The sequence below is a fragment of the Nicotiana attenuata genome, chromosome 10 (genome assembly GCF_001879085.1).
Source record: "Nicotiana attenuata strain UT chromosome 10, NIATTr2, whole genome shotgun sequence".
In the NCBI taxonomy this organism is placed as follows: Eukaryota; Viridiplantae; Streptophyta; class Magnoliopsida; order Solanales; family Solanaceae; genus Nicotiana; species Nicotiana attenuata.
Window position 1 is genome coordinate 40,667,205 of NC_031998.1, and position 14,431 is coordinate 40,681,635.

Here is a 14,431-nt window from a genome sequence, read left to right on the forward strand (position 1 = left end):
CGAAGGGTTCGTAGGAAAATATGGGACTTGGGCGTACGCCCGGAATCGAATTCCGAGGTCCCAAGCCCGAGAAATAAATTTTTGAGTAAAATTATTTTTCTGAAATTATTAAGGAAATTGGACATGAAATTTGATTAAAAGACTGTGGTATCGGGCCCGTATTTCGGTTCCGGTGCCCAGTACCAGTCTTATATATGGTTTAAGCGCTTTATGTGAAGTTAGGTTGAAATTGAACGTCGTTTGACGTGTTTCGGACTTAAAACTCTAAATTTGAAAGTTTATGAAGTTTGAAGAAAAACTAGGGATTTTGAGGTATGATTCGTTGTTTTTGATGTTATTTTGGCGATTTGATCACGTGAGTAAGTCCATAGGATGTTATTGAGGTTGTGTGCATATTTGATTTGGAGCCCCGAGGGCTCGGGTGAGTTTTGGATAGGTGTCGGATTGCATTTCTCATTTTGGAAAAATCTGGTATCAGCTGATCTGCAGGATTCGCATTTGCGAAGCCAGAGTTCGCAAATGCGAAGGTCCAGCTATCGCAAATGCGGAGGCTGGTTCGCAAATGCGAAACCATCCTAGGTCGGCCAAGGTTCGCAAATGCGAAGCCAAACATCGCAAATGCGATGGTCACTGGTTCGCAAATGCGAGACCCAATTCGCAAATGCGAAGGTCCCCTGGTTGGCCTGAGTTCGCAAATGCGAACAGTAATGTCGCATTTCCCAAGCCTGCAGGGTTCGCAATTGCGAACCCAACTTCGCATTTCTCACATCTGCAACCTGCATTTTTCATACTTAGTCGAATTTTAGACCATTTTTCACCCCACTTTCAAAATACAACTCCTTAGGCGATTTTTCAAGAACAAGTTTCATCCCAAATCATTTGTAAGTCAATTTTTACTTAACTCTTTCAATCATTAACATCATTTAACATGTTTTCAACTTAAAATCAATGATTTTCATGGAAGAAATTGGGGGTTTTGGGTAGAACCTAGGTTTTTTATAAATTGGGGATTTGGACCTCAATTTGAGGTCCGATTTCAAAACAAATTACATATTTGAGTTCGTGGGGGAATGGGTAACTGGGTTTTGGTTCGAACCACGGGTTTTGACCACGTGGGCACGGGGACAATTTTGGAATTTTTGGGAAAAACTTTGGGAAATTCATTTTTTTTGCATTCAAATTGATTCATTTAGTGTTTATTAATGTAATTAAGTAATTTGTTGCTAGATTCAAGCGGATTGAAGGTGGAATTATGGGGTAAAGCCGTAGTTGAGGCTTGAGTTGAGTTCAAGGCATCGAGGTAAGTGTTTGGTTTAACCCTAGCTTGAGGGAATAGGAGTTGAGTCTTAATTGTAACTTGTTAACTGTCGAGTACGATGTATAGGCATGGTGACGAGTATCTATACATTGGTGTCTAGCATGACCGTGAGTCCTCATTTTACGAATAGTTTGGTTGTTGTTATGCGTTCCATGTTTAATTGATGACTTCTATGTGTTGTTAATGATCTTGTGAAAGAAATTGTGATCTTTGGACTTCTTAGAGCATTGGCTCGGGTTGAAATACAAATTGTGAAGGTATATGAGATAAGTAACTCCTTGGAGCATTGGCTCAAGTGATAACGTGAACTTTGAGATGAAAGTGAAAGAAAGAGAAGAGTTAATGATTGATTCCCTTGCCGGGACGTTGTTGGTTATTAATGTTGTGCCCTTGCCGGGTTTTTATTTGTTTGCTTGTATACCCTTGCCGGGACTTCCATTCTTGTTTTATTATTCCTTTGCCCTTGTTTGTGATTGTTGATTGGGTGAGGAAGAGTGTTAAAGCACGAAGGGTGATGCCGTGCATTGTTTGTTCTTGTGAGGAAAGAGTGTAAAGCACGAAGGGTGATGCCGTGTCTCACGTGTGCCATTCCGTGCCTATTCTATTGATTATATGTGAGGAATGAGAGTAAAAGCACGAAGGGTGATGCCGTGCGCGTTTGTTTATATTACTGCTTGGTGAGGATGAGAGTAAAAGCATGAAGGGTGATGCCGTGCACGTTTGTTTATATTATTGCTTGGTGAGGATGAGAGTAAAAGCACGAAGGGTGATGTCGTGCATTTGTTGATCTTTGTTCTTTATTGTTTATGAGTTGTGCTTTTCCTTAGTGTTAGTCCTTTTATATTTGAAACTGTTATCTCCCCACAACATGCTTCCCCTCCTATAATGTTTTTACTTGCCTTGTATTTCGATTCTGCAGTATATATATAGAATTGCACAGGTTTATGTGGTAGTCCAGTCTAGCCTCGTCACTACTTCGCCGGGGTTAGGCTAGACACTTACCAGCACATGGGGTCGGTTGTGCTGATGCTACACTCTGTGCTATTTGCATAGGTCCAGGTTTCGAGCAGCAGCAACAGCAGCATTAGTACGGGAGCAGGCCTTCAGTCCAGCAAGACCCGAGGTAGCCTTGCAGGCGTCCGCAGGCCCGTCGTCTCCCTTATTCTCTCTTTTTAGTCTGTTGCCTCTTGTATTCGAGACAAACAGCTTATGTGTTCTTTCAGACATTTGTATTTAGTATTTCTTAGCAGTTCGTGAGTACTGTGATACCAATCTTGGGTAGAGGCTTATATTGACTATTCCGCATTTTGATTCAGTTTCTATAATTATGACTTCCGCTACTATTAAATTTTGTTATTTTGATATTGTTGCCATAGATTGATAAAATGGACTATGTTGTAAACAAAAGGTAATTAAACTTGGCTTGCCTAGCTTCTACGAGTAGGCGCCATCACGACTCCCGAGGGTGGGAAATTCGGGTCATGACAAGTTGGTATCAGAGCTCTAGGTTACATAGGTCTCACAACTCACGGACAAGCTTAGTAGAGTCTGAGGGATCGGTACGGAGACGTCTGTATTTATCCCCCAGAGGCTACCGAGTTAGGAAAAGTTTCACATTTGTTCTTTCTTGTCGTGCGGTTTGGTTTCGCAATGCTAATTGAATTTCTACTCTGTTCTCTCGCAGATGGCAAGAACACGTGCTTCTTCATCTTCCGATCAGCAGTCCGAGCCCTAGACAGCTCCCGCTAGGGGCAGAGGGAGAGGACGAGGCCGTGCTAGAGGCCGAGGTAGGGGCGGAGCTCAGCCCCAAGTAGCAGCACCAGTGGCGGAGCCTCAGGATGGCATTGATGAGGCGGGGAGGCGGGGAGTGATATTATATTTCAGAAGGCGGCCAATGTGGCCCAGAGGATCGAGATGGTATTGCCACAGGCGGGTGGTCATAGAGCAGACAAGAGACCCCGTTAGTCAGGCCGATTCAGTGGTGCCTCATCTGGAGGTAGAGATTCTTATGATAGGGGTCAGCCTTCTAGGCCTTTCCAGTCAGCCCTCCAGGTTTCTCGGGGTGCCCAGGTGATCGTGGTTTCCATGGGCATTATTCTGATCAGCAGCCATTCAGTGCACCGGCAGCTCCTATCAGTGCGTCGCCGCTTTAGAGTTTCCGTGGTGGTCATTCAGGTCGACAGGGCCAGCAGACTCAGCAGCCGAGGACTTGTTACAATTGTGGTGACACGGGTCATATTGCCAGATTTTGCCCTCGAGCACCGAGCAGTTCTCAGCACCAGGGTTCTCGTGCCATGGTTCAGGCACCAGCTGCCCCACAGCCCGCCCAGCCAGCTGGAGGTGGGGGTAGAGGTGCCAGAGTTGGAGATAGAGGTCATAGAGATGGAGCTCAGACCGCCAGAGGTGGAGGCCAGCCAGCAGCAGGCCGTCCTAGGTATGGTCGACTTTGATATCATATTGGGGATGGACTGGTTATCCCCCTATCACGCTATCTTGGATTTCCATGCCAAGACTGTGACCTTAGCTTTACCAAGCATGCCTTGCTTAGAGTGGAGAGGGACTCCAGGCCATTCTACCCGCCGTGTCATATCGTATGTGAAGGCTCGGCGTATGATCGAGAAGGGGTGTTTGGCTTATTTAGCTTATGTTCGGGACTCCAGTGCTGAGGTTCCATTTATTGATTCTGTGCCCGTTGTTTGTGAGTTCCCTCATGTTTTCCTTCAGACCTGCCGGGTATGCCACCCGACAGGGATATTGATTTCTGCATTGATCTGGTTCCGGGCACTCAGCCCATTTCTATTCCGCCATATCGTATGGCCCCGCCGGAGTTGAAGGAGTTAAAAGAGCAGTTGCAGGATTTGCTTGAGAAGGGTTTCATTAGACCCAGTGTGTCTCCTTGGGGTGCGCCGGTGTTATTTGTCAAGAAGAAGGATGGGTCAATGAGAATGTGTATTGATTACCGGCAATTGAACAAAGTAACGGTCAAGAATAAGTATCCACTACCGAGGATTAATGATTTGTTCGACCAGCTTCAGGGTGTCAGGGTATTTTCCAAGATTGACTTGCGATCTGGTTACCATCAGTTGAGGATTAGGGCATCCGATGTCCCTAAGACAACATTCCGCACTCGGTATGAGCATTATGAGTTCTTGGTTATGCCATTCGGGTTGACAAATGCCCCAGCAACTTTCATGGACTTGATGAACCGAGTGTTCAGGCCTTATTTGCATTCATTCGTGATAGTGTTCATTGATGATATATTGATATATTCCCACAGCCAGGAGGAGCACGAGCAACACCTTAAAGTGGTTCTTCAGACTCTGAGGGATTTATATGCGAAGTTCTCGAAGTGTGAATTCTGGTTGGGTTCGGTTGCATTTCTGGGTCATGTTGTATCAGCTGAGGGTATTCAGGTGGACCCAAAGAAGATAGAGGCAGTCAAGAACTGGCCTAGACCAGCATCAGCTACAGAGATTCGGAGTTTCTTGGGGTTGGCAGGCTACTACAGATGGTTCGTGGAAGGATTTTCATCTATTGCAGCCCCGATGACCAGATTGACCCAGAAGGGTGCCCAGTTCAGATGGTCGGATGAGTGCGAGGCGAGCTTTCAGAAGCTCAAGACAGCTCTGACCACGGCACCGGTCTTGGTTTTGCCCACAGGTTCAGGGCCCTATACAGTTTATTGTGATGCTTCCCGTATTGGGCTCGGAGCAGTGTTGATGCAGGAGGGCAAGGTCATTGCCTATGCTTCGAGGCAGTTGAAGATCCATGAGAAGAATTATCCGGTTCATGATTTGGAGTTAGCAGCCATTGTTCACACCTTGAAGATTTGGAGGCATTATTTGTATGGCGTGGCATGTGAGGTGTTCACTGACCACAAGAGTTTTCAGTACTTGTTCAACCAAAAGGAGTTGAATTTGAGGCAGAGGAGATGGTTGGAGTTGTTGAAGGATTATGATGTCACCATTTTATATCATCTGGGGAAGGCCAATGTGGTGGCCGATGCTTTGAGTAGGAAGTCAACCAGTATGGGCAGCCTTGCTTATATTCCGGTCAGTCAGAGGCCGTTTGCTTTGGATGTTCAGGCTTTGGCCAATCGATTTGTGAGGCTGGATATTTCTGAGCCTAGCCGAGTATTAGCTTGCACAGTCGCTCGTTCATCATTATTGGAGTGTATTCATGATCGGCAGTTTGATGATCCCCATTTGTGTGTCCTTAGAGACACGGTGCAGCGAGGAGGTGCCAAGCAGGTCACCTTAGATGCGGATGGAGTTTTGAGATTGTAGGGGCGAGTTTGTGTGCCTAATGTGGATGGGCTTCGAGAGTTGATTTTAGAGAAGGCTCATAGCTCCAGGTACTCTATTCATCCGGGCGCTGCGAAGATGTATCAGGATTTGCGGTAGCATTATTGGTGGCGTAGAATGAAGAAGGATATCATAGCATATGTGGCTCGTTGTTTGAGTTGTCAGCAGGTTAAGTACGAGCATCAGAGGCCTGGTGGTGTATTTCAGAGGATTGAGCTTCCCGAGTGGAAGTGGGAGAGGATCACTATGGACTTCGTTAGTGGACTTCCTTTGACCCGGAAGAAGTTTGATGCAGTTTGGGTCATTATTGATAGGCTGACCAAGTCAGCGCATTTCATTCCTGTGGCAGTCTCCTATTCATCCGAGAGGTTAGCTGAGATTTATATCCGGGAGATTGTCCGCCTTCATGGTGTGCCGGTATCTATCATTTCGGACTGGGGTACGCATGGTTGGTGAGCGGGTATTGCTACGAGTGTCGCCTATGAAGGGCGTGATGAGATATGGGAAGAAGGGCAAGCTTAGTCCTAGGTTCATTGGTCCGTTTGAGATTCTTGATCGAGTGGGAGAGGTGGCTTATAGACTTGCATTGCTGCCCAGCTTATCAGTCGTGCATCCAGTTTTTCATGTGTCCATGCTTCGGAGGTATCACGGCGATCCAGCCCACGTGTTAGATTTCAGCACTGTCCAGTTGGACAAGGATCTGTCTTATGAGAAGGAGCCGGTAGCTACTTTGGACCGGTAGGTTCGTCAGTTGAGATCCAAGAGTTTCCCTTTTGTTCGTGTTCAGTGGAGAGGTCAGCCTCCTGAGGCATCGACCTGGGAGTCCGAGTCTGACATGCGGAGTCGTTATCCTCATCTTTTCCTCGACTCAGGTACTTCTTTCTTTTGTCCGTTCGAGGACGAACGGTTGTTTTAGAGGTGGAGAATGTGACGATCCAAAGGGTCATCACCTATTTTCTTACTCATTCCGTGCTTCCTAGGTCTTGAAAACCTCATTTAGGGTTGCCTCGATTTGTGTGCGCAGTCCGAACGCGTAGCCGGAAAGCTTAAATATGAATTCTGTGAGAAAAATGCTAAATTTTGATATTAATTTGAATAAATTTGACTTCGGTCAACATTTTGGGTAAACGGACCCAGACCCGTTATTTGACGGTCCCGGAGGGTCCGTAGGAAAATATGGGACTTGGGCGTACGCCCGGAATCGAATTCCGAGGTCCCAAGCACGAGAAATGAATTTTTGAGTAAAATTGTTTTTCAAAAATTATTAAGGAAATTGGAAATGAAATTTGTTTAAAAGACTGTGGTATCGGGCCCGTATTTTGGTTCTGGCGCCCGGTACAAGTCTTATATATGGTTTAAGCGCTTTCTGTGAAGTTTGGTTGAAATTGGACGTCGTTTGACGTGTTTCGGACTTAAACCTCTAAATTTGAAAGTTTATGAAGTTTGAAGATAAACTAGGGATTTTGAGGTGTGATTCGTTGTTTTTGATGTTATTTTGGCGATTTGATCACGCGAGTAAGTCCGTAGGATGTTATTGAGGTTGTGTGCATATTTGGTTTGGAGCCCCGAGGGCTCGGGTGAGTTTTGGATAGGTGTCGGATTGCATTTCTCATTTTTGAAAAATTTGGTATCAGCTGATCTGCAGGATTCGCATTTGCGAAGCCAGAGTTCGCAAATGCGAAGGTCCAGCTATCGCAAATGCAGAGGCTGGTTCGCAAATGGGAAACCATCCTAGGCCGGCCAAGGTTCGCAAATGCGAAGCCAAACATCGCAAATGCGATGGTCACTGGTTCGCAAATGCGAGACCCAATTCGCAAATGCGAAGGTCCCCTGGTTGGCCTGAGTTCGCAAATGTGAACAGTAATGTCGCATTTCCCAAGCCTGCAGGGTTCGCAATTGCGAACCCAACTTCGCATTTCCCACATCTGCAACCTGCATTTTTCATACTTAGTCGAATTTTAGACCATTTTTCACCCCACTTTCAAAATACAATTCCTTAGGTGATTTTTCAAGAACAAATTTCATCCCAAATCATTTGTAAGTCAATTTTTACTTAACTCTTTCAATCATTAACATCATTTAACATGTTTTCAACTTAAAATCAATGATTTTCATGGGAGAAATTGAGGGTTTGGGGTAGAACCTAGGTTTTCTATAAATTGGGGATTTGAACCTCAATTTGAGGTCCGATTTCAAAACAAATTACATATTTGAGTTCGTGGGAGAATGGGTAACCGGATTTTGGTTCGAACCTCGGGTTTTGACCACGTGGGCCGGGGGCAATTTTGGAATTTTTGGAAAAACTTTGGAAAATTCATTTTTTGCATTCAAATTGATTCATTTAGTGTTTATTAATGTAATTAAGTAATTTGTGGCTAGATTCGAGCGGATTGGAGGTGGAATTACGGGGTAAATCCATAGTTGAGGCTTGAGTTGAGTTCAAGGCATCGACGTAAGTGTTTGGTTTAACCCTAGCTTGAGGGAATAGGAGTTGAGTCTTAATTGTAACTTGTTAATTGTCGAGTACGATGTATAGGCATGGTGACGAGTATGTATACATTAGTGTCTAGCATGACCGTGAGTCCTCATTTTACGAATAGTTTGGTTGTTGTTATGCCTTCCATGTTTAATTGATGACTTCTATGTGTTGTAAAGATCTTGTGAAAGAAATTGTGATCTTTGGACTTCTTAGAGCATTGGCTCGGGTTGAAATACAAATTGTGAAGGTATATGAGATAAGTAACTCCTTGGAGCATTGGCTCAAGTGATAACATGAACTTTGAGATGAAAGTGAAAGAAAGAGAAGAGTTAATGATTCATTCCCTTGCCGGGACGTTGTTGGTTATTAATGTTGTGCCCTTGCCAGGTTTTTATTTGTTTGCATGTATACCCTTGCCAGGACTTCAATTCTTGTTTTATTATTCCTTTGCCCTTGTTTGTGATTGTTGATTGGGTGAGGAAGAGTGTTAAATCACGAAGGGTGATGTCGTGCATTGTTTGTTCTTGTGAGAAAAGAGTGTAAAACACGAAGGGTGATGTCGTGCCGCACGATGTGCCATTCCGTGCCTATTCTATTGATTATATGTGAGGAATGAGAGTAAAAGAACGAAGGGTGATGCTGTGCACGTTTGTTTATATTATTGCTTGGTGAGGATGAGAGTAAAAGCACGAAGGGTGATGTCGTGCATTTGTTGATCTCTGTTCTTTATTGTTGTATGAGTTGTGCTTTTCCTTAGTGTTTGTCCTTTTATATTTGAAACTGTCATCTCCCCACAGCATGCTTCCCCTCCCATAATGTTTTTACTTGCCTTGTATTTCGATTCTGCTGTATATATATAGAATTGCACAGGTTTTTGTGGTAGTCTAGTCTAGCCTCGTCACTACTTCGCCGGGGTTAGGCTCGACACTTACCAGCACATGGGGTCGGTTGTGCTGATGCTACACTCTGTGCTATTTGCACAGGTCCAGGTTTTGAGCAGCAGCAGCAGCAGGATTAGTACGGGCGCAGGCCTTCAGTCCAGCGAGACTCGAGGTAGCCTTGCAGGCGTCCGCAGGCCCGGCGTCTCCCTTATTCTCTCTTTTTAGTCTGTTGCCTCTTTGTATTCGAGACAAACAGCTTATGTGTTCTTTCAGACATTTGTATTTAGTATTTCTTTGCAGTTCGTGAGTACTGTGACACCAGTCTTGGGTAGAGACTTATATTGACTATTCCGCATTTTGATTCAGTTTCTATAATTAAGACTTCCGCTACTATTAAATTTTCGTTATTTTGATATTGTTGCCATAGATTGATAAAAGGGACTATGTTGTAAGCGAAAGGTAATTAAACTTGGCTTGCCTAGCTTCTACGAGTAGGCGCCATCACGACTCTCGAGAGTGAGAAATTCGGGTCGTGACATTTTATCATTTACTACTCCAATGGAGTACTCAAAACAGTGACATACCTACTCACTGAGGAGGGTCATTGCTGCTTAGGATTGTGACATTACAAGAAAATGCAGGTGCATCCTTTAGAGAGAAAGGGCTTGCAACTACTTTCACTTATTCAAAAATAACAATTGACAGTATCAAGCATGAGGTGCAGATTTGAAGGAAACGTACACTTTCATTTATACTAACAGTTTACTTATTTTGAATTTTACACCCCCGCCAACACACACACACACACATATATATATGGTCCCTCTCAAATTAGAAGGATCTATAGTGTTTCCACACTTCCACTCCAATTTGACTCGAACCCAGAACCAACGATCGTAGGTGGAGGTGCTTTACCAACTGAGCAACCCTAATAATGAATTTATAGTTTTAATGAACAATAGATGAGTATGATATTTGATTTTAATTTGAAGAATTATAATTATTATCCATTTTGAATCATACTCCTTTCGTTCCATTTGTCATTTCATTAATCCAATATCAAATCCAATGGTGTTCTTTAAAACCAAGAGTTCTTTACAACTACTAGCAGCATAGACATTTTTATATAGAGACGGAGTCAGAATCTGAAGTTTATGTGTTTGACATTTTAATTTTTTTAAATTAATTGTGTTTACCTCGAAAATACGAGTAACAATTAAATTTGATTTGTGGTTTTAAAGATACGTGATTTAGTTCAATACTAATTAATAATCGAGAAGTATAATGTATAAATGAAAGAAATGAGTAAATCAAACCAGTGTTGCTAGGCAGTACCGACCTCGAGCCAAAGTGACCTCGAGACAGATTAAGAACAATAAAGCTAAAGGACAATTTTGATGAACAATGAGCGAGAAAAATAGAGAGTACATCATTTTCCAATGATTAGATGATGTTTACAAATGATTGGGGTCCCCTTTATACAGTAGGGGAGCCATTACGGTAAAAAATCTTATTGGGACAGTTGTCTAACCGTCTAGTACGGATTAGTACAAATTTATTCCGGAGTTTGCGCCACGATCTTGGGGACGTGGCAGGAATCTTGCTCATTCTGTTACAAATCCATAACGGCATTATCTCGAGGCTAGTCATATTAGTCTTCGACGTTCCTTGAATTCTTGGTTCTTCGAGCCTTGTACTGTGACATCGAGCTCGAACCTGGTCTATCGAGCTTGAACTTGATCCATCCTGAACTCGGACTTAAGGTGACCCTTCGAGCTCGGGAAATTGGGCATACCCAATTTTGATCGTATATAGATAGTCCCCGCGTTTCTTAGAGTAAGATGATAAGAAATGATTTGAACCTCGAATTTTCGGAGTCTCTGATGATGACATCATTCCCATGACGTAGGCGCTCGAAGTGACCGAAATGTCCCGTCGGTTCGCTTCCCCAAAATATTAAATGCAAGCCAGTAATGGTCGGCCACTAACGCCGCCGAACCATTGCCGCTCATCTATAAGTACGGGGCTCCTTCTTTGAATTTGGAACTTTACTTTTTCATTACATTCACTCTGATCCCCTTTTTTCTTAATCTCTTTTTCTCATCGTCTGCTTCCACCGCCCTTTAAGTGCCGGAGAACGCCAAGTACCCAGAAAACATCACATTCCGCTACCATCTACATCTCTTAATCTTGAAATCATGGAAAAAACCTCTAAAACGGTTCCCCAAAAAGAAAAAGTTTCTTCCTCTTCCTCCCATCCGGCCGGTGACAAAGCGCCGGCCCTTCACGAAATCGTTCCCATCGCCTGTGTCATAAAGAAAGACTTCAACGTACAAAAGCCCCATGCAGTTCCTGGTCGATGTGAACATGCCTCAAGGTATATCTGTTCGATAACAGAGAAACACCTTGAGACCGTGAAAAAGGATTGCGACTGGGGGGATAAGGTCGTGGTACAGATCCCGACCCCCGACGAGAATGTCACCACCCACGTGGAGGGGTTTCTGAGTGTTTACACTTGCCCCTTCACACTGGGCCCTCTCGATCCGGTCGTGATTTATTTCTGCAAAAGATATCAAGTCACCCTTGGCCAGATTCGTCCCTCCTTTTGGCGCATAGTAATCATGCTCCGTTATTTCTCTAGCAAAGCTAGGGGACTGGAGTTTACCCTCAATCACCTTATCCGGTTATATCGGCCTCAACTTTTCCGAGGTTTGATCAAGCACCAACGCTGATCGAGCAAAGCCTTCTTTGCTAGCAATGGCGAGGCCAAAGATCGAGGTTGGATGAGCTGGTTCATCCGAGTGAGGACCTCAGACGTCATCCCTAAGGAAAAAATGTCATTCCAGGAGAAATGGAATCATGAGCATATGTGAAGTCTTTCCTTCAGTGTTTTCTTATACCTTGTTCCTTCGTTGCGTGATGCTTGTATCCTTTTTACAGCCGAAGCGTGGATTCCCCATGCGATCCCCGACCTCGAAGAATGGTTCTGAAAGTTGGCCGCGACCTCCTCGTATGACGAACACAAGTGGCGTGACTTATCGAAGGGCAAATGGGCAGCAAAAAAACATGGTGAATGTTTCTTTTTAAGGCTTTTGACGCTTTCCTATTTTACTGTAGCCATTGGTTTCCTCATGCTCGTTTCTTGATTTATGCAGGCCTCGGAGATTTTTCCGAGATGAGACCAGCCCCTCCTGGAGAAGAGACCAAGTCTCCGGTTCCTAAATCGGAGAAGGATAACAAGAGGAAAAGGGCTTCGAAGCCCGAAGATCCTCAAGACAAGAAAGCCCCTGCTCGAAGGCTAAAAAAGAAAATTATTCACGTGGAAATAGATTCAGTCCACCAATTTCTGGATGATGAAGAAGATAAGGGTGAAGAATCGACTTTATTGATCCGGACTAGGAAACCGGTCGAGGCCGCCAAGCCCTCCGAGCTGGAGACCTTACCCCGTGGTGAGGAAATTCTGAAGAAAGACTCGGGGGGAAGATCCCGAGTCCCCTGAAGTCGAGGTTATTCCTCCGCCTTCCACAAGTACGCCGAGGGAGACAAGAGCTAAAAATCGACACTAATCAGAGTGCCCCGAGTGAAGAGCTCGGGTCTGTGACAATAGTTCACTCTCCTTCTCTACCATTTTACTCTGAGGAGGCAATAAAAGACGCTCGAGCTCTGCGAACGCCCGACCCGAGCAAAGTCCTAGAAGAAGATCCTTTTCGGGATTGTTTCACTGGGTTCGATGATGCCTCCGACCTTAATAATGCATCCACCCTCTTCGAGGAAGCTCATCGTCTCTTTTCTCGGGTAAATACTAACTTTTATCTATTGTAATTTTTCTTTCCTTTCCCCTTTTCTTGACTTATATTCCTTCAATTTATGCATAGGCCATCATTAAGTTCAAGGCTGAGTTGAGCCAATGTGAGGCCGAGCTCAGGAAGGCTTCGGATGAAGAGAAGGCCCTGAGACTCCTTTGTAGCCAAAAGGAGGAGGAGCTCAAGGACCTTCCGGCGATTTGGCCAAAGCTCAAAAAAACGAGGCCGAGCTAGACAAGCAGGCAACCGTGATTTTGACAAAGTATGGTCTTCTTGGCCATACTGTGGAGGCTAACACTTCAATTTCTCAGCTGCAGCAAAAGTTAGAGGTGAGCGGGCAGCTTTGAGGTATCAAAGTAAAAAACCTGGCCCAAGCCAAGAAAATCAAGGAGCTCGAGACAGAACTTGCTGAAGCCGGGGCCGAGGTTGCTGAAGCCAACGTTGAAATAGAGAAGACGAAGGCCACGACTGATAAGACCATCATCGTATACCTAAGGGATGCTGAGGCTGTTCAGGCAGAGCCAATGTAGGCCTCCAATCGATAGAAGCGGGTCAGCGATTTGGCTAAGTGTCAGGCTCGGAGGGAGACCTTCGAAGAAACTCACGCTCGAGGTTTCGAACTCACCAATAAGATAGCCCAAGCAAAAGCACTTGAGGCCGATGCCAAGTTCCTCGTTTCCTCCGATGATAAAGATTCTGTTAGTGTTTCTGAGGGCGAGGGAGACGAGGAAGGAGGCTCAGAAGAGGAAGTTCCCAAAGATGCGGCTCCCGAGGATCTGGCCTCTAAAGTAGATTAGGTCATTAGGCTTTCATTTTTGTTTCTTTGTTTTTAGGTAAGGCTCCTCGCGGGTACTGTAAACACCCTTTTATAAATATAAAGAATTTCCTTTGCTTCTTCTCCTATTTGTATTGAATTCTCCATTGACTTTACTTTGAGGAAAGTTTTAATAACTTCAATGATCAAGCGAACGTTGGCTTGGATTCTGAATAGTATAAACCCCTAGTTTTTTTTAATAATCAATGGGCGATCTTCGAACTTATAACAGAATACCTCATAAGGTTTTTGTTAATCGAGCTATGCACTGGTTAATTTGATGCGAGCTCGGGACTCTTGAGTCCGAGTTGAGTGAGCGTGAGGTCTCGAACTCTATATGTTTTAGCCCTTAGGCCTAGTTATATCGGCCCCTAGTCTCTTTTAGGTCGGCCCTTAGACTCTTTTAGGTCGGCCCTTAGGCTCTTTAAGTCGGGTCAATTTGGCCTTGGATAATGTGTTTGATAATAGAACTGAAAGCCCGCCTTTTTATAATTGGTATAGCTTCAACGTTTGAGAGATCATTTATTTTAAATGAGGGAAGTAATTTGGGTTCTTAAATGTGGTGAAGCATTGTTAAGTTATTTCCTATTCTGAGTTTTATTGTTATCTCTACATATCATGCTTAATTAGAACTTCATATTATTATATTGTTGGCCCTAGTAAGTTTCAGAGTCGACCCCTCGTCACTACTTCTTCGAGGTTAGACTTGATACTTACTGGGTACATATTATTTATATACTCACGCTACACTTTTGTACTTAATTGTACAGGATATGAGGCAGGTGCATCTGGTTACCAGTTTGGTGCGCAAATTTAATCCCCATCTCAAGAC